The 19,483-nt window shown below is 43.5% G+C and overlaps 1 protein-coding gene across 4 annotated transcripts in view; it reads right to left on the bottom strand.

The window, feature by feature from the left end:
• Positions 1 to 19,483, bottom strand: part of LOC139750241 (NFX1-type zinc finger-containing protein 1) — a 612,387-nt gene that overhangs the window by 427,668 nt on the left and 165,236 nt on the right. The window contains exon 1 of one of the 4 annotated variants that reach the window (XM_071664748.1): positions 1,641 to 2,102. The exons of the other annotated variants lie outside the window; for them this stretch is intronic. The gene's annotated coding sequence lies outside the window, so the exon portion shown is untranslated. Of the gene's footprint in view, positions 1 to 1,640; positions 2,103 to 19,483 lie in introns of those variants that run through there. 4 annotated transcript variants of the gene reach the window in all.

The raw sequence follows: 19,483 nt of genomic DNA, 5'->3' as shown, positions 1-19,483 counted from the left end.
ACTTAAGAATCGAGTTGTGGAGTTCGATCCTTCTTCTGGCCAACACAGAACTAACTCACCTCATCCCCCATCGCAATAAGAACGAAAATAGATAATAAAAAACACGGTAGCGTCTCCTAACACTGACCAGCTCTTCTTGCCGGTCGACCAACAAGGTTCAACATCCTTTTCCAATGTGTCAAGTGGGAGTTTTTCTCCTCCCCGTCTAATGGGCGCATCACCAAAGGTGGTAGTTTTCATCGACTATTCTTAAATTTTCAACCACTTCTCCTAAGAGGTCATAGTTACATGGATAATCCGCACATTTAAACAAATAATTTTATTTTCATGCACGTAAAAAATTTCGTGGATAATTTTCAGCAGTTATGCGTGAATCAAGTTCCCAACAGACGATCAATAATGATATCCGAGCAAGAGTGAGTGTTGTTGATCCTTAAACGGCGGCAGGTGATCCAGCAAGAGAGGTTAAACCTTTCAAGTATATCGGTACGATCCTTGGGTGGCACGACCTCTGACTTGACCTGTAAGGATCCAGTCGAATGCCAGGATAGCATACCTAAGGATCACTATCACTGTATCTAATGGCTTGATATAGGTCATTGTAGCCTAACATCATACGTCTGGCAGGCAGATGCGCAAGAGACTCGTGTGTGTGTGTGTGTGTGTGTGTGTGTGTGTATGTGTGTTAGTGTGTAGTAACCTGCTGTATGAACTATTACGGTGAGGCAAGCCAGTAATCATAATCACTAGTACGTGACATATTGTAACAACACACCGCAGTATTGCCATAGCTCGGCAATGTCATCGAAATTTTCGTTACAAAGCAGGGTTCCCCCAAGGCAAGGTCCTGCTACCATCGTTGTTTATAACCCAAACAGCAGACATTTCCCCTTCCAGTAGAAAACACGAGCATGGATGGAAGGATATCTTTTGCGCAGACAACGCCTCTCAAATGAATGGTCTCTAGAACAATGCATTCCTCGAACACCCACACTTGTTTAGAGGCAGCCAGACTCAATAGTTATCAATCGCTATACAAAGTTGACAAAGCTTAGCTTGGGCAATTTCCTTCGCACGCCGCCACACTACATCACTACACCCCCCTCCCCCTCGCTCCCGGTCTGCCAGGCGTACAACATCATCAGATACTAAAACTACGTACCGAGGAAACTAGCCACACTCATGTATAACACCTATATCATTCATCTCCATTCTTTATAAATATATTGCACATTTCTCGACTATACATTCCCCTGATCCTCCCCATTTACCACTTCCCTGCCACGTCCAAACCCACTCCTCCACACCTTCCTAACCACTCAACTGAAAAAAAAAATAATAGAGAGGATAACCTAACCCTCATTGCCTGCTCTCTAAACAATACACACCCGCCCAACGAAACTCGGTGTTAACCAATCAGGCTTAAGGGTTAACCTAACCTAACCAATCAGGCTTAAGGGTTAACCTAACCTAACCAATCAGGCTTAAGGGTTAACCTAACCTAACCAATTAGGCTTAAGGGTTAACCTAACCTAACCAATTAGGCTAAGGGTTAACCTTAAACGATATACATCGAGTCGTCACCATCCAAAACTAGATAAAATACTACAATACAGTACGTAAGAAAATGAACCAATTACCTTTGAGCAGCGGGAGGGGGGTGTCTGAATTCTCATACTTGAATTGGCTGTTCGTTGACCAATAGATCATTATGCTGTACTTCCAAAATGTTTATTTTTCTTGCAGATAATATCCCTGATTTCTGCTGAACGACACAAGGCCACACATAACACGCACAGAGTTAATGGCACTTTGAGAGTACACGAAAAGTTTGAATAAAGTTATACGATAAAGTTAAAAAAGAGTCTACACGAATGTACAGCTCCAAGTGACAGACCCGTGACACATAGGAAATCACACACGGTTAATTACACAACCGTGGGTATTGTCCCCCGGGTAACGCGACGCGCCACACACGACACAATCACTCAAGACTGTGGTGGAGGAAGGAAGACCCGTGGGATGGTCACCACCTCTCCGATATCGAATCGAAAAATTGTACGCGACTCTCGAAATAATTTTTTGGCGCCACATTTTGAGGCCAAGTATTAAGAGACAATATATAAAAGTAAGTTATTCATCTTTAGGATGAATACCAGTGTAATGTGCTCGAGATAATCATCTTTATAACACCAGGCAGCGATAAAAAGCTCAAAACGAAACACAAGGGAACGAGTTATTTCGGGATCTTTCCCACTGCTGCCGTTTGCCCGAAGAAGATACACGATGGAAGCGTAACTCAGGCGCATTCGTTTTAACTTTATTATGCCGTCGAGAGCCACTTACACATAGAGCGTCATCCTGCGGCGCGCTGCCCAACTATGTGAAGAAATCATAGAAAATGAGAAACTTCTTTTAGAAAATGGGGCTATGTAAAGGGGTAACAGTAATAACCATGCTCTTTTTTTCGTATCATTTAGTATTTCTATTTAAAATTCGTAATTATTTTAATTAGGGTGAGAGCTTTAAAGACTTGTTCTAACTTCCACGCATCGTTTATAAGCGACAGTAGTTTGATATACGATGATTTCAGGTAATTCATTATGATTATATGAACGTTGTTATTATAACGATACATGATAATTCCAAGTGATTAAGTTAACATTATCGTGGACGATAATCGTATGCCATTCTCTTATCTTATTCTTCCCACCTCATATTTCTTGACGTACTAACCTATGTCCTTTAAAACATTTAAACTCTTGACCTCCGGAGCGTGAAGCTAAAAGAGAGAGAATAGCGGAAGCAATTATATCAAAACGGAAAAAAAAAGAAAAAGAAAATGATCTTTATTTGCTCTGTAATTATTCTACACACAAAACTCGACATGCATGATATGCACTATTTCGCATTCAGCAATTTATGTACACAGTTCAACAATTAATACTGCTACTGTGCCAAAAAAAAAAATGTTTAACAGAACGTACATATGAAAATTTAAAAAAAGAATAGACAGACACGGACTGATAGACACAATTACGGGTCTCCGTGGTGCAGTGGTTAGTGTAGGCGACCCATGGCTCTCATGGTCCCCGGTTCGAATCACGGACGAGGCAGCTGGCTCATAGATTATCTAGCTGTTATTCAGTCCTCTCAGGCTGATAGATAATGGGTAGCTGGTGTAAATTAGGAAATATAAATATGGGAATACAGGAAGGTTGAAATGTATACACATAACGTTTAGCGATCGAACGGGTGTACTATTCTCCTAATAACACATACAAACACGAATTACACACATATATGAATGCAGAGAGGACTATGAACAGGTAATGCGCGGAACCCATATAACACTTGTGGATATACTGTATGATGAAGAAATTTAAGCGAATACCATTCGTCGGGCAATACACATGTACTAACATAGCACATCCTTAGGTTAGGTTAGGTAAGCTAACTGAACTTGGTCAGGCTGGGGTTATGTTAGCTCGCGTAGTTTGGTTAGTTTAACTTGGATATGTTAGGTTAGATTGGTTAACTTAGCTTGGTTATGTTAGGTTAGTTTGGTTAGCTTAACTTGGCTATGTTAGGTTAGTTTGGTTAGCTTAGCTTGGTTAGGTTAGCTAGCTTACCTTAGGTTAGTTAGCTTACCTTAGTTAGGTTAGGTTAACTAGCTTACCTTGGTTAGGTTAGGTTAGGTTAGCTAGCTTTGCTTGTTTATGCTAGGTTAGGTTAGCCAGCTTAGCTTGGTTAGGTTTTATTTTTTACTGACCTTTCCATAAGATAATCATATCTTGGCCATATACTAGATATCTACACGTCTCTATGACTGCAACACCTTCGCTTCTACGGTTTAAGACAATAAACCCCAGAGATCAGACCGCGCAAGTAAAGGTGAAAGATACGAGCATCGGGATCTGTAAGATACGATGCTATAAACACCACCTCACCTGACGCTATGACAAGTGGTGGGTAGCAAGACGTGCAATGCTCCTCTGTATAGAGGTTCCCACACACACCATGCGGGAGGATGACGTCCAATACTGTATGTAGTAGCATTCATGATACGGAGCAAATCTTCAACAGCGACATTCAAAAAAATGATTTTTTTTTTTTTTCCACTTTTGATATCATGAATTCATGTACGCGTGGTTATGTTACACTGGGAGTTTGTTTAAAAGTATCTCATCGTTTGATATTAGCAGGTTCCAAACCCCTCTTGTTTCTGCTCGCTCCTATGCTCACACCTCGCTGCCACCACACCCTCACACCCCCAGGCCACCACACTCTCCCTCACCACCACCACTCCTCCCTTCTCTGGCCGATACATCTCCCACACAACTGCCACTCCCTCCCTCCCTGGTCACCACACCTTCCCTCACATCACCACACCCTCCTTGGTAGGTTGTAGGTGGTAGACATTCACCGACCATGGAGGTGTATTTTCGGTGTTACCCATTTGGGTATCGGTGGTGTTAGTGGAGCATGCGCAATGAACCAGCACTTCAGTGGTTGTCATACGTCACTCCTTTGGCCCAGGAGGCTATGTTTTCTTTCTACCACACCCACACGTACGCTGCTGGCTTTCCCTCCACCAACATACAGTTTCTCGTTCTCATACGCTTAAAAACACGTAACTCGCATGGGGTTTTTCTTCGTAACTCTACATTTTCCTATGGTGAGTACTGAGCGCTTAGCCCCTGTATTTTAGCAAAATCTTGTCATTAGTGCTCATGATTCTGACCATTACCGAGATAATGTTTCTCTCCCAAACAAAATTCTAGCATATTCTGACCCCGATAGAACTGTAAACATTTCTCAAATTACATATTCATCATGTACAAGGCATCATGGAAAAGTATCTGTCTTGTCTGAGATTGTAGGAAGCAGCAGACCAAAATATACGTTTTAGGGTTTAACCTCTATTGTACATGAGAACCAAAATCCCTAAATGAAATAAAACGAAAGGCGTCTGGGTATACTGAACTGAGCTAAATGACAGACTTCAAAGTCACTCTGCTCTCTACCCCCACAAAAATGAAGGAATGGAGCAAAATTTTGAATGTCGTGGAGAGGAAGCAAGCATAGCAAAAACTAGTGTCTTGCTCCAAAGGAGTGAGAAAATAGATAAAGGAAGACCTAAACACTAAGGCCTCCTTCTTCATCGCTTCGCCCATGTATACTCCCTCAGTGGACGAGCCATACAGTCGTCACACACAAAAGACATGTTGACCTTTAATTAAATTCCGTTGATGAAGAGCTCCCTTCCAGTCTACTACGTTAGCAGGTTTCTCCTCTTACAGCATTCTGCAGTCGGTGAACCTACAAAGACTCTCTCTCCTACAGGAGCAGTATCTCGGGGTTCCTCGGGGATCCAGTGCCTTTACTCTGTCTTCGCCTGACGAAGGAGAGTGTTCGTCACATGTACGGTGTAGGTGATGATGGCGACATTGCCTGTGGGCGCTACAAGAGCTGTCTTGTCTCTCCTGCACTTTCACCAGGACACACAAGTCCTACAAGGTTTCCTCAATTTGATTATCAGGTTTTTATTTCATTTAACAAGTTCTACTGAGATAACTGTGAAGCACACGGCCATTTGTGCTTTCTTTTACAACTGAGAGTATTCAGCATGAAGCTGGCCAAGTCTGCCACGCAACAGGTCCCCAAAAAAACTAATGAAAGTAAAAATGTTTTCACTACAGAAAGTGACCGTCTTAAGGGTGGTGGGTTACATGGTTATTGCGATAGGTATAGCCAACCGACTGACAGGTTCAAACTATATATATATATATATATATATATATATATATATATATATATGCTTCCTCCCACGTAAGAGAAACAGCGCCATAACAGACGTAGAAAAGGCCTCATCGCTCACAGCCCCTCTCTAGCTGTCATGTATAACGCACAGAAAACAGGTCTCCCTTACTACAGCCAGGCCCCACAAACCTTTTTGTGGTTTCCCTCGACCACTTTATATGCCCTGGTTCGGCCTATTGACAGCTCGTCGTTTCCAGTATACTACATAGTTCCAATATATATATGTATATATGAAAGAGACTTTATATAAAGTGAATCTTTTGCGTCATGAGTGCAGTAAGTGGGGTGATGGGCATGCTCTAAGAAAAGACCTCACGTAGGGCATTTGAAACCAAAAAGGTAATGCGATAGTTTCAGTAGACCAGTGTTAATGAATTATGTACAGACGCTAACAGTGGCTTAAGCTTTGATAACGTATGGGAAACAAGTGAAAAAAAGAAAGATGTAAACAAGACATTATAGCTAGTGTTGAAAGACTGAAACAAAATGCAATGAGAGAGGATTATCTCTGAAATGTCTTAAAGTGCTGAAATGATAAGAGATCGTCGTAAAGACATTAAAGGCCTGAGGGAGGTAATTCTGAGAGGCACGGAAGAGTGTAAAACATTGGGTCTCCTTAGGTGGGATGGCTGCCAAGGAGACGGGCTATAATGAACTGTGACTAATGAATCCGTTAGGCTGAAAGCTGGTGTCTGGTAATGCTTTGCTCCTCTGGAAGGATGATAATACGAGATGAAAGAGTGATTGGCGATATGACTTGTATTTTACATTCATTTGTTGATGACATTCATTGTCCTAAAAGGAAATGAACAGCGCTTCAATGAGGCAAACTATTGAGAGAATAGTTTCTAAATAGACTTCGTATTATTCTATGGAATGTCAATAGTTTACTGATGAGGTCCGCAGATGTTCCTTCCTTTGTGTTAATGACATAGTTACTCTGCAGTAAGATGGTTTTGTTAATACATCTCAGAGGTTAAAAGGTTATATGTGCTTTGAGTTCGAAACTGATTTAGAATGATAATGCTTAGAGGGTTAATCCCATTTATCAAAATTAGCTACTATCCATTGTAGTTATAGAGGTACATAATATTTGTATATCAATATTCATGTGGATGGTGGAGCAATGTGCATATTTAATGTATACATACATGCAAATGATTTGGTACTTGAAGATTTGCCAGATTCCATCTTGTTTGATTATATCATATGCTCGGTGGTAATTTAGATGCGGGACACAACAACCATGGCAGTAAAAGAACTCAAAATATAGACTGAAATATATTGTAAAGTATCATTGTCCAATGACAATGTAGATATGACTGAAATATATTGCAAAGTATCTTAGCGTCCATGACAATGTAGATATGACTGAAATATATTGCAAACTATCTTAGTGTCCAGTGACAATGTAAAGACTTTTTGGTATAGGTGAGTCGACACATGTGAGATGGACAAGACTAAATCATACAATTCTTTTTTTTTTTCAATATGGAGGAAATTCCAGCAAGTGTATTTAAATGCGTCTGAGCTGTTAAGTGATCACTTTGCTCAAAGGCAAACATGAGTGTAAAATGAAAATTGTAGATAACAGAAAAAAAAGGTATTTGTTGAAAGGTGAACAAGTCGAGTTCAAAATGAAAGTTAAATGAATTGGTATATGAATACCAAGTGTGAGGGATGAAAATATGTTGTATGAAGGTATTCTTATTGTCGTGGGGACAATTTTTGATAAACCTGCACAAAATTCTGGTAATGTTACGGTGCGCTATTGGCTTAATTATCATAACGATTCCATGGTTAGGGGTTGGAGTTAGCTGTTAAGAAAAGTGTCAGAGTAACTGGAATAAAGAAAGAACGTGGAAATAATTTAGTTAGGCAAACATGAAGACAGTAAACAAACGTCAACACAAAGAGAAGCTCGAACACCACATGTTAACACCACCCCCACAAACTCCCCCGCCAAACGTTAACACCACCCCACAAACTCCCCCGCCAAACTGTAACACACACACACACACATATACATATATGTATACTTTTTTTTTTTCTTTTAAACTAGTCGCCATTTCCCGCGTTAGCGAGGTAGCGATAAGAACAGAGGACTGGGCCTTTTTTGGAATATCCTCACCTGGCCCCACTCTGTTCCTTCTTTTGGAAAATTAAAAAAAAAACGAGAGGGGAGGATTTCCAGCCCCCCGCTCCCTCCCCTTTTAGTCGCCTTCTACGACACGCAGGGAATACGTGGGAAGTATTCTTAATCCCCTATCCCCTATATATATATATATATATATATATATATATATATATATATATATATATATATATATATATATATATTCTTTCGTATGGGTATTGTGAGGTAGGAACTCACTAGTTCAGATATCGAACGGAGTCAGTAGGGTTACAGGAGTGAGAAAGAAAACTATTTCTCAAGTAGGCCCAAGAGGGTCTGCAAGTTAGGTAATGAGACAATAGTCCCAGTGCATCTAGTTATAAGTTTCCTCCAGAGAAGGTTCAGGGTGGTTTCGAAGAAGGAAATTGTTGTGTGATCAACCTATCATTTGAAGACGAAATTTATGTGTAATTCACTGAAGATGAATTGATGGGAAAAAAAGAAGTCTGAAATGGGATATGTGTTTGTGTGGACTGCCTGACACAGGCCACCACGGCAGAGATCAGACAGGCCATATATATATATATATATATATATATATATATATATATATATATATATATATATATATATATATATATACATATATATATATATATATATATATATATATATATATATATAATGTGTGTGTGTGTGTGTGTGTGTGTGTGTGTGTGTGTGTGTGTGTGTGTGTGTGTGTGTGCCGTTTCCTACGTTAGTAAGGTAGCGTCAAGCACAGACACAGATATAGCCTTATTTCCTGACATCAATCATCTAACTATCATTTATAATATAAAGAAAACAGAGCTCCCTATCCACAGCCAGGCCCTACAAACCTTTTTGCTGTTTCCCTCGACCACTTCTTATGCCCTGGTTCAGCCTATTGACAGCTCTTCGTTCCCTGTACTGCTCTAGTTCGTGTAAGATGTGATCCTATTGACATCTACTGGTGTCTCTGTATATTTTCCTCCATCTGTGATTGGTTACTAGTTCCTTCCGTAGTTGGGTTGAAATACACGAAAGCGCGCTTAAACAAAATTTCCTGCTTTGATTTTCCCTCGTTAGGTGTCTGCTTCGTGAATCCATGGACCGACCGTGTCCTCTTACACACGGCACACGGGACCACCAACACCCCATGTTACTTCCTCTGCCTTGCCCGTGTTCCGTATGCCACACGGTACAGGCCGTCAACAACCACCCCGCCACCCCACACCACCATCACCACCACCTCACCTCCCAGATGATCATCCTCGTAAGAGTTCACGTAATATTTGCGTCTAAATGCGCACCGTAAGCACCGCGTTAGTGATTCTGGTCGACTCCTGAGCTTCATTTGGGTCGCTTCTGCGCGTGTGGGCGTTATTTGTAACTCGGGCGGGCGGACGGTGAGGGACGCGTTATTATCATCATTATTCAAAGCGCCTCCGCTCGTTAATTGTTTATCCTGGGAGCTGTCACTGTTATTCCAGCGTTGATTAACAAGGGAGAATTACCTGTTATCATGGAATGTTGGGGGGTTGGTTGTTTCCTGGCGACAGCCGACGGGATGATGAAGAACGTGTGAGAGTTTTGCCCAACCCTTCTTCTACGAGAGGTAGTGAAAATCTCTCTCTCTCTCTCTCTCTCTCTCTCTCTCTCTCTCTCTCTCTCTCTCTCTCTCTCTCTCTCTCTATCTATCTATCTATCTATCTATCTCTCCTTAGCTCTGCGGACTGCTGCAGGGAGGTGTTCTAGGCTTTAAGGTTGGGATGGAGACGACCTCCGTTAGCCATGCGGAGGAGCACGAGGGGACTGGAAGCGCAGCAACGGACCAGCGGGTCGTCTTGAGCCAGCTTGTGATGGGCGGTATGAGAAGTGAGACGAACCGATGACGAAAGGAGGCACAAACACCGCTCACATCACCACGAGTTGCTGGATGAATACCACTGTTCTCCTCTCCTGCCACTGTGATTAGCTATTGTAGAGGTTCATCTGGGACTGATTTCAACCACAGGGCAAGTTTTCGTTTGAATGTTTCTGTCGCTATTCCATGCACGAGTCTTATCTCGCCTGGTCGTATATGAAATGGCCGTTCACATGCTTCCTGCCTTGGCTGGCATATATTTCTGTCTGATATACTGTCGGTCCTTTCCACGGTGTTCCTTTAGCGTTTATAACTCTCCGTCTCCTCCTTGCTGAGATGGGTGGAGGTCCAGTGCTTGTTCCCTTATACCTAAATTTTGTTGACGTGCGCAGACTATCATATACCTTTCTCTCTTCTCTGTCGGTTATACGTCGAGATATGGGATACCTCGTCACTTATAAGTACTGACGATGAGATATTGCCAAGAGGGCAGGGCTAAACGCGCAGCGCTCACGGCAGGAAAATTAGAGAGAATTACGGAGAACGCGAGTCGTGTGTGACGTGTCTTCAAGGAGAGGGAGCACGTTTGTGAGCTGGAAGCCAGCGGCTCACAAGTGGGGGGGGGGGGGGGGGGGGGGGGGGGGTGAGAGGCAGAGAGAGATAAGATACCCACTCGGGTCAAAGGAATGACACACACACACACACACACACTCGACAGCCACTGAAGTGCTGGCTGGCTCACAGCCGCACCCGTCACTAACGCCTCACCATCCACCCCCCCAACACACAGGTGGGTATCATCCCCCCACGTCACGCTAGTCGGTGGCTGCTGCCTCCCACCTACCCAGAGAGAGAAAGAGAGAGAGAGAGAGAGAGAGAGAGAGAGAGAGAGAGAGAGAGAGAGAGAGAGAGAGAGAGAGAGAGAGAGAGAGAGAGAGAGAGAGTTCATCGAATTCCACGCTCTTTGACTGGTGACTGGAATGGTGTTTGCCCGGGAGAAATCGGCGTTTTACGGGAAGACGGTGGGCGTGGTGGCTGCATGGTGGGCGTGGTGGCTGCATGGTGGGCGTGGTGGCTGCATGGTGGGCGTGGTGGCTGCAGGTCTTGTGATGTGAGCCAGGCGATTCATGCAGGACTTGCTGGGGGAAAACGAAGACGCCTCCAGACCCTCAGATGTCTATCTATCCTCTTTTTATTTATATATGTGTGCATAGGAAACCACCTCAAAAATCTCTCACGGATAAAAAAAAAAGTCAGATATATATTTCTTTTTTTTTTTCACCGTTCAGATTTCTGCTCGTTTTCCAATACGAGGAGCAGTATCGCCGACCAGATGTAAATATCGAAGAGGAAGAAGACCTCAAGCGTTAGATCAAAAGAAAAGTCGACGAGGAATTTTACGAACTCTCGGGTGATGAATAGAGAGATGGAGGAAAAGTCTACTGGGCTATTCCAGTTAATCCCACATTCAGAAGACAGATAGATGTCATGAGCTAAGAACTCTTAAAAATAGACTTTGGTCATACCTATATTCACACTTTCTCTGGTTGTTAAGCCCTAGACTCTGTCATACCTATATTCATACTTTCTCTGGTTGTTAAGCCCTAGACTCTGGTCATACCTATATTCACACTTTCTCTGGTTGTTAAACCCCTCAGAGCCATACCTCTATCGTTGGTTGAGAACGCTATACAGATGTAAAGTTAGGTTATGTATGTTAACTCCATGGAGTACCACAACTGAGTGTATGTCTGTACGTATATTTCTGGCTTTTCTCACCCACAGAACGTGACCGTATGCTTTGAACTTTAGACTATCTAAAAGATCTCTTCCCCCCACGAACACCAGTCACGACACACACCTGACAACCGTAGAAGCAACTGCGCTTCAGAGACGAATAAACAGTTTGATCGATTACGTGCTAAACTGACTTCCCGTCAAGTGAAGTAAACATTTACGAGTTTCATTTTACACGCCCAGGTGGCACTACCACCTCGCTACAATTTTTCATTCCACTCATTTTTGATATTTCCAAGGCATGCGGTACGGTGAATCACTTACACTTTCTAAAGTGTTGCTTACATGAGACAGCCGTGTCATATATATATATATATATATATATATATATATATATATATATATATATATATATATATCCCTGGGGATAGGGGAGAAAGAATACTTCCTACGTATTCCCTGCGAGTCGCAGAAGGTGACTAAAAGGGGAGGGAGCGGGGGACTGGAAATCCTCCCCTCTCGTTTTTAATTTACCAAAAGAAGGAGCGGAGAAGTGGGCCAAGTGAGGATATTACCTCTAAGGCTCAGTCCTCTGTTCTTAACGCCACCTCGGTAACGCGGGAAATGGCGAATATGATGCGGTGAATCACTTGAGACTTTTTAAAAACGTTCCTGAAATGAGGCAGGAGACGTGTCAGTAGGTCTAGCGGATACCCACACAACACCTGAATCTTCTGAAGCGACTGTAAGATATCATGATGTCATGCCCGACCCCATTCCACTTGGTCATAAGATAAAGAGCTGTTTTGAACACCCTTTTAGAGTACACTCTACCTCGGTCGTCTATCTGAAGAGCTATAGACGTGTATAGCTGGGTTTCCTGTAATTACTACGGGTGACTGTTTATGTTACGCTCTTGATATGCCATGAGCACACACACACACACACACACACACACACACACACACACACACACACACACACTATGAGGGTCAATGAAAGTTACACACGTCTTAAAAAAGGGTATTATGACGACACATGTTGGTCTTCCTTCCACCCTCAATGAGTCAGGTGTAACTCTACCCCTGGCTAATGTGAAGGTTTTACTCACTATAGGAGGCAATTCGTGTGAAGTGCTGCGAGGAGGCACTCTCACCATTTTCTGTCGACCAAAAGATCCATTCGCTAATTTCTCCGACAATGTAAGAGACGCCTCCTGTGAGAGCTGGGTGGATGTGGTCAGAGTGTCGCTTATTTTACAGTTTAGTCGTTTCAGAATCATTATCTATACCGTTATGGTTGTGAAGGACGGGACTTCGTGGAGGTAAACAGTCCTCATAATGTCCAGTGGACTGTTAGTAATGAGAATACTTCAAGTAGAAGTCTTTGATGTTAAGTCCCACGCGCATTAAGACTTCCTCGTTCTTACTTCTACTCTTTCCCTCGGGGCGATGGTACAAAGTCTCTCTCTCTCTCTCTCTCTCTCTCTCTCTCTCTCTCTCTCTCTCTCTCTCTCTCTCTCTCTCTCTCTATCTATCTATCTATCTATCTATCTATCTTTTACAGAGAAATCAATCGTCCAGCTTCGAGTACCAAGTTTCCACTCTTGGTAATCTTTTATTTACCATCGCCCGATATTTTCTCTAACAGTGTCGTGTGATAAAACTTCGGAAATATGAGTTGTATATTGATTTCCTCGTCACGTCACCTGGATAATTACCCCAATTAAGGACTAACTATAGCATGTATGTGATACTGTTTGATCAATTACCCTCTGTAATTGTTCGGAGATCCGTTATCACATTTCATTTTTCAACCTGTGAGTGTTATGAGTCGAGTATTCAGGTTGTACTGTATATTTCCACCAATTTCTAAACCTTCTCTCTACGTAAGAATTCTTCCCAAATTGTGAAATTGTCTCAAGAAAATTGTCTCCTTTTTTCTTCTTCTTCAGGAAGTTAGAAATGAGATCTGCTTTGACTGTCATTTGTTTCCAGGATGGTATAGAGGCAACGCATCCTCATTACCTATGATAGGCTTAGAGGAAGACTGTAATGATGAGGTCATTGGAATTTTGTGTATCCTTACATGGCTGATTTCCGAGGGAAAAAACTCCTTTGATTTAGATTCCAATTCCATCCAACTCGCTTGTGCTAATGGACCTCTGGAGGTCTATATAATTCAACACCGATAAGACTCTGTGCTTCGGTGAGCTACGAGGCTTTACATCAGCAGAGACGTAGCTGCCTGCCTGCCTGCCTGCCTCAGTCGACCGTCTTTAAAGTGTGATGGCAACATGTTTTCCTCAGATGGCCATTTATGGATGACCGCCTGCGTGCCTCAGCTGGCTATTTATTAAGTGTGATTGCCACTCCGCCCCAGATGGCCATCTATTGGATATGATAGCCTCTCGCCCGACTCCAGTGTGCTGGCAGCTCCACGCTGTATAAAATCAAGTGCCAGACCGATACATAACCAGGTAAACAGCTGACGAAAAGGGGAAACATTCGACTGAATAATTCTGACAACAGTCTGTCGAGAGACTTTTTTTTCTTTCTCAAACTCGGAGTAACTTAAAGTGTCCTGGCAGCAGCTTCTCTTCTCCCGGAGTGAGTCTTTCCTCTCAATGCAAAGGCATCCTACCCACGAAGATATAAGGAACAGCGTGGAAGCAACTGGTAACTGGATTCATGTTGCCGGAGTGTAGCACTTCCCCGCCAGACAGTTAAGTTTATGGAAGGCGTTGGTGGTATAGGTGGTCACGTTCGGCCCAGCTGACAGGGGGCTAAGTATGCCTCCTTCTGCCCGAGTCTTGTTACCGCTCCGTGTAGTTAGTCAGGGGGAAACGCCATTCCCGCCCACCTCCTTCACCACAGGTGTATGACAGCGGCCATGTAGAACACATCAGGTGGTTGCTAGGATGTATAAAAAGGATGCACCAGGCATATATATATATATATATATATATATATATATATATATATATATATATATATATATATATATATATATATATATATATATACATAAAACATACAAACCTCCAACAGCCAGGATTGAACCCGAGACATTGTGTGGCACACGGGTCCCGGGTTCGATCCTGGCAGTTGGAGGTTTGTATGTTCTATAAAGGTGCGTGTTCCTATACACTTTGTTCGTATATATAAATATATATATATATATATATATATATATATATATATATATATATATATATATATATATATATATATATATATATATGTGTGTGTGTGTGTGTGTGTGTGTGTGTGTGTGTGTGTGTGTGTGTGTGTGTGTGTGTGTGTGCATATAAGAAAAGATAGGTAGAAATATGGATTCTCGAGATGGACAGAGAATGTAGATGTAGAGGTGGAGGGAGGGACAGTGTGGCTATGCAAGGCGGAGGATAGAAGTTGGCTGAGGAAGGTGAAGGTGACCTTTTAAAGAAACTGATGACGTGCACCGACCTTCAAGATAAGGAAACGGTGGGGAGATCTTAAAGACGAAGACACAGTGGTGACACCTTTAAAACGAAGGCACAGTGGTGACACTTTTGAAAGACAGGCATAGTCGGAGTTCCTTATAGACAGAGACATAGTTGAGTGACCTTTGAGACACACCGAACCATTGTGGTATGACGCAATCACCACAGCGCAACCTGGAAGACAAAGAGAGACTGGAACACCAAAAGGACAGACGTAATAACATGACCTTCAAGACACGGAGCGAGGTTCGACCTTTCCGGGTCTAGCTGCAGCAGTGTGGACCTGTGAGTGGCTCTGTCACGCGTCCTACAAACCCATCAATACACACCGATGCTTCCTGCAATTAAAGCAATACTGGTGTCGGCTGGAAGCCTGATATATTACTGTGACCTTTGCGATGGAGCCGTGTATTGCAGCCCGTGCGAGAGAGCCATTTTAGGGCAGCCTGTATGACGGATACATACTGGTGCAGCCTGTAAGACGAGGCCATGGTGGTGCATGCAGCCTGTAAGACGAGGCCATGGTGGTGTGTGCAGCCTGTAAGACGAAGCCATGGTGGTGTGTGCAGCCTGTAAGACGAGGCCATGGTGGAGTGTGCAGCCTGTAAGACGAAGCCATGGTGGTGTGTGCAGCCTGTAAGAGGAGGCCATGGTAGAGTGTGCAGCCTGTAAGACGAGGCCATGGTGGTGTGTGCAGCCTGTAAGGCGCAACCATATCGGCGCCGCCCTGAAGACGTAACCATACTGGTGCCGGCTGCAAAGAAACAAGTTTGTTGGGGCAGATGGGCTCAGTTTATAGTGAGGTGGAGGAAAGTAGTGGCCATCATCAGCTCTCTTAACGGTCTGCCAGAGAGGAGCTAATTCAATAACAGGGAAGAAATAGGCGTAACCAAGTTAGTCAGTTGCAATAAGCACTTACGCGCCTCAGGGAACTCCAGGAAGTTCAGCCAAGTTGTCTTTATGGTTCACTTACATGACCGACCACCTTATGTTCAAGGTGGTGTGGGCGGGGAAGATGATATTCCTATTACCTCAAGATTAATTAAGTTTTCTCGATATGCGACGCGAATGATGAATGCTGTTACATTACTCATGTTTCATACGGATTATTTCCTTCACTTCTCGCTCACCGAAGGTGTGGATTTCTCTTTGTTCTCTTCGTTTCTTTCTCTTTCTACAGCCATTTCACCTTCTGGAGTAGAGTCTATAAACACTCACGACACTTTAAACAATCCTCTATTCATTTCTGGGTGAAGCTCATCGTTCTTAACCTTTCCAGCCAATATGACATCGTATGTTTCTGACAGTGAGATGTATCACGTTAAATGAGGAGAATTGAAATTAAGTTTTGTGAAGAAAATACTCAAAATTATCCACCAGGAAGAGGTGTTGAATTATATACCAGACGCGGGAAATATCTATTCAGATTAGGTCGTCTCCACAGTGTCCACAAAAGCGAGAAGTCTCCGAGCATTTTAGTCACCTGCTGGCTTGTAGAGTCGTGTGGCGAGTTTCTGAACGACCATCCTCGCCAACTTTCTTCCATGACTAAGTGTCGCTGGAGAACTGGAGCGGAGGAGAAGGAGTTGCTCGACTGGAAAGGTCTTTAGCCTTCCACACCATGAGTCCAATTTATGGTTATTAGTAATTATTGCGCAGTTTGCTGGCAGGGTTGGCCAGGTTCGCGTGCGGGTAGTTTATGCTGCCGTGCTGGCATTGTAAGCTGTTCTTGCGGGTTGAGTATGCTGCCTTACTGGCAGAGTATGCTGTCGTGCAGGTAAGGTATGCTGTCGCTGTAGAAGAGTATGCTGTTGAGCATGCAGGGTATATGTAGGTTGAGTAGGCTGTCATGCAAGGGGTGACAACGCTTTCCTGGAAGTTAAAGTACGCTGTCGTCCGTATTGGTTATGCTGTCGTGAAAGCATGGCATGCTGCCTCACGCAGGCTGGATATGCTGTCGTGAGGGAGAATATGCTCTGGTGCGGTGCAACGCAGATTACCCCTGCCACTGATAACCATCACTTCAGACAGCAGGTTGTGATATCAGGGAGGCAGGATGTGCTGAGGTGCAGACAGGTGTGTTCACCAGATAAGGTGAGGCTCAGTAGATACGGTGGGGCCCAGCACCTCACCTGAACACTGTCTCGAGTCACGAAACCTCAGGCTCTTCGAGGAAGACGTTTTTGAAATGACATACTCACACACACACACACACACACACACACACACACACACACACACACACACACACACACACAGCTCCTGATCTACAAGCAGGCCCGACAAACCTTTCTATGGTTTACCCCTGACGCTTCACATGGCCTGGTTCAGTCCATTAACAGAACGTCGAACCCAGTATACCAAATCGTTCCAATTCACTCTATTCCGTGCACGCCTTTCACCCTCCTGCATGTTCGGACCCTGATCACTAAAATTCTTTTACACTTCATCCTTCCACCTCCAGTTTAGTCTCTTCGTTCTCCTTGTTCCCACCACTTCTGACACATACATCCTCTTTGTCAACCTTTCCTCACTCATTCTTTCCATAGGACCAGACCATTTCAGCACACCCTCTTCAGCTCTTTCAACCACACTCTTTACCACGCCTGTCTCTTACCCTTGCATCATTTACTCAAACCACCTCGCGCCACTATTATCCTCAAACGTTCAATTCCCAACGCTTCCATTCCCTTCCGTACATCCTCATCTCTAGCACATGCCTCGCATCCGTATATAGCTTTATCGGAACTACTGTGCCTTCATATGGATTTTGCCGTCTTTGCACACATTCTTCAGTACTCCCAGAACCTTCGTCTCTTCAACCTTATGACTCACAACCGCTTACATGGCTCCGCTCGCCCCTATTTGTGTGTGTGTGTGTGTGTGTGTGTGTGTGTGTGTGTGTGTGTGTGTGTGTATCTTTTTCTCTCGCCTTATAAGGTAGCATTAGGTTTAAAAGTACAACGACCGCATTTGCTTACTTGTACACTCTAACTGTCATGAATAATGTAGTAAAACCAGAATGTACCGCTGTGTACATAATCAAACCCCACACACTATGTGCCCATGGACAGATTATTGCTCCCCCCTCCCATGGAGCACATCGATCCCGTTCATTTCATCCCACACACGCCTCTCACCCTCATAAATGTTCAGGCTCTTAAACCCCAAAGCCTCCGTCACTCCAGCCTTCCATTTTCTTTTCGGTTTCCCCCTTCCCTTTGTTTCCTTCACTTCTGACTTAGAGAGTCTTTTTTGACAACCTTTCTTCGCTCATCCTCTCCATAGGTCTGAACAACTTCAGCAAGACCTTGGTCAACTCTCAACCACATTGCGATTACTAACACACTTATCTTTTATGATGTCATTTGTGATATTTCTTACACCATCAGCTCATCCGCCTCACGCCACACACAGTCCTCGGGCATTTCATCTCCAATACGTTCATCCTCTTCCTTTTGTATTTGCATTCAAGGCTCAGGACTCACGTTCATACAACACTGTTGGGATTACTATGCTCACAACCACCTTTACGGGGCTACAGGAGCAGCAAGGTTGCGCTACAAATCAGTAGTAGGGAAATAATGGTCTTCCATAGATTGAGAAGTTCCTTGACGAGACTGCTCCACTTCTCATCCACTGACGAGCACACAGACTCGCTGAGGGTGTCTTTGAAACAGGGACGTCATGACATAAGCCCAGGTAAGCTCATCCACTTTTTCCACATCTAATCAAACGCTCTTTGGTGCGAGTCACAGCGTGGATCATCTACGCTCATACAGTGATAAATACGTAAATAAGTCAGTGAAATCGTGCATCACCGTTTCCGTGCAATGCTCAAGGATCCTCCTACTGGTGCTATGGTAGAGACCTGCGTGAATGAGATCCATGACAGGACTGTATGACCTCGTCATGTAACCTCGTCATGTCACCTCGTCATGTAACCCCGTCATGCAGACTGTGTACACAAGTACTGGGGCCTCCGTTACACACTTCGCTCCATCGTCATTACCTCTCGTCTTATAGTGTTACGTAATGCAACCTACCGTTACGGCACTGTAACACATTTAATATAAACCATAAACACCATAAAAACTGTTGATTTGGTTAGATTCCATCTCTTTTGTGAACAAACATATCTGCGTAAGGATAGAGGATTAATCCATCCTTTTTTTAGTTTCTCTATTAATTTCTACCAATATGGTGGTATGGGAATCACTGACTCAGGTTACCGAACTCCTCGACAACAAAGTCATGAATATATTTTCCGGCCAGCTTAACTCTCATGAGTCTTCGCCCACCAGCACCATGGTTACTGACTGACGCCCCAATGGCCTATACCAATAGCAGGCTGGGGGGTGGTAATGGTGTGTGTGTGTGTGTGTGTAAGTCACTCATGCATCGTCTGGTATCGAACCTATGAATCCGTCAGGATCGA

This window comes from Panulirus ornatus, chromosome 9 (assembly GCF_036320965.1).
Source record: "Panulirus ornatus isolate Po-2019 chromosome 9, ASM3632096v1, whole genome shotgun sequence".
Classification (NCBI taxonomy): domain Eukaryota; kingdom Metazoa; phylum Arthropoda; class Malacostraca; order Decapoda; family Palinuridae; genus Panulirus; species Panulirus ornatus.
Note: the sequence above shows the minus strand (reverse complement) of the source record. Positions and strands in the feature narration are given on the sequence as shown.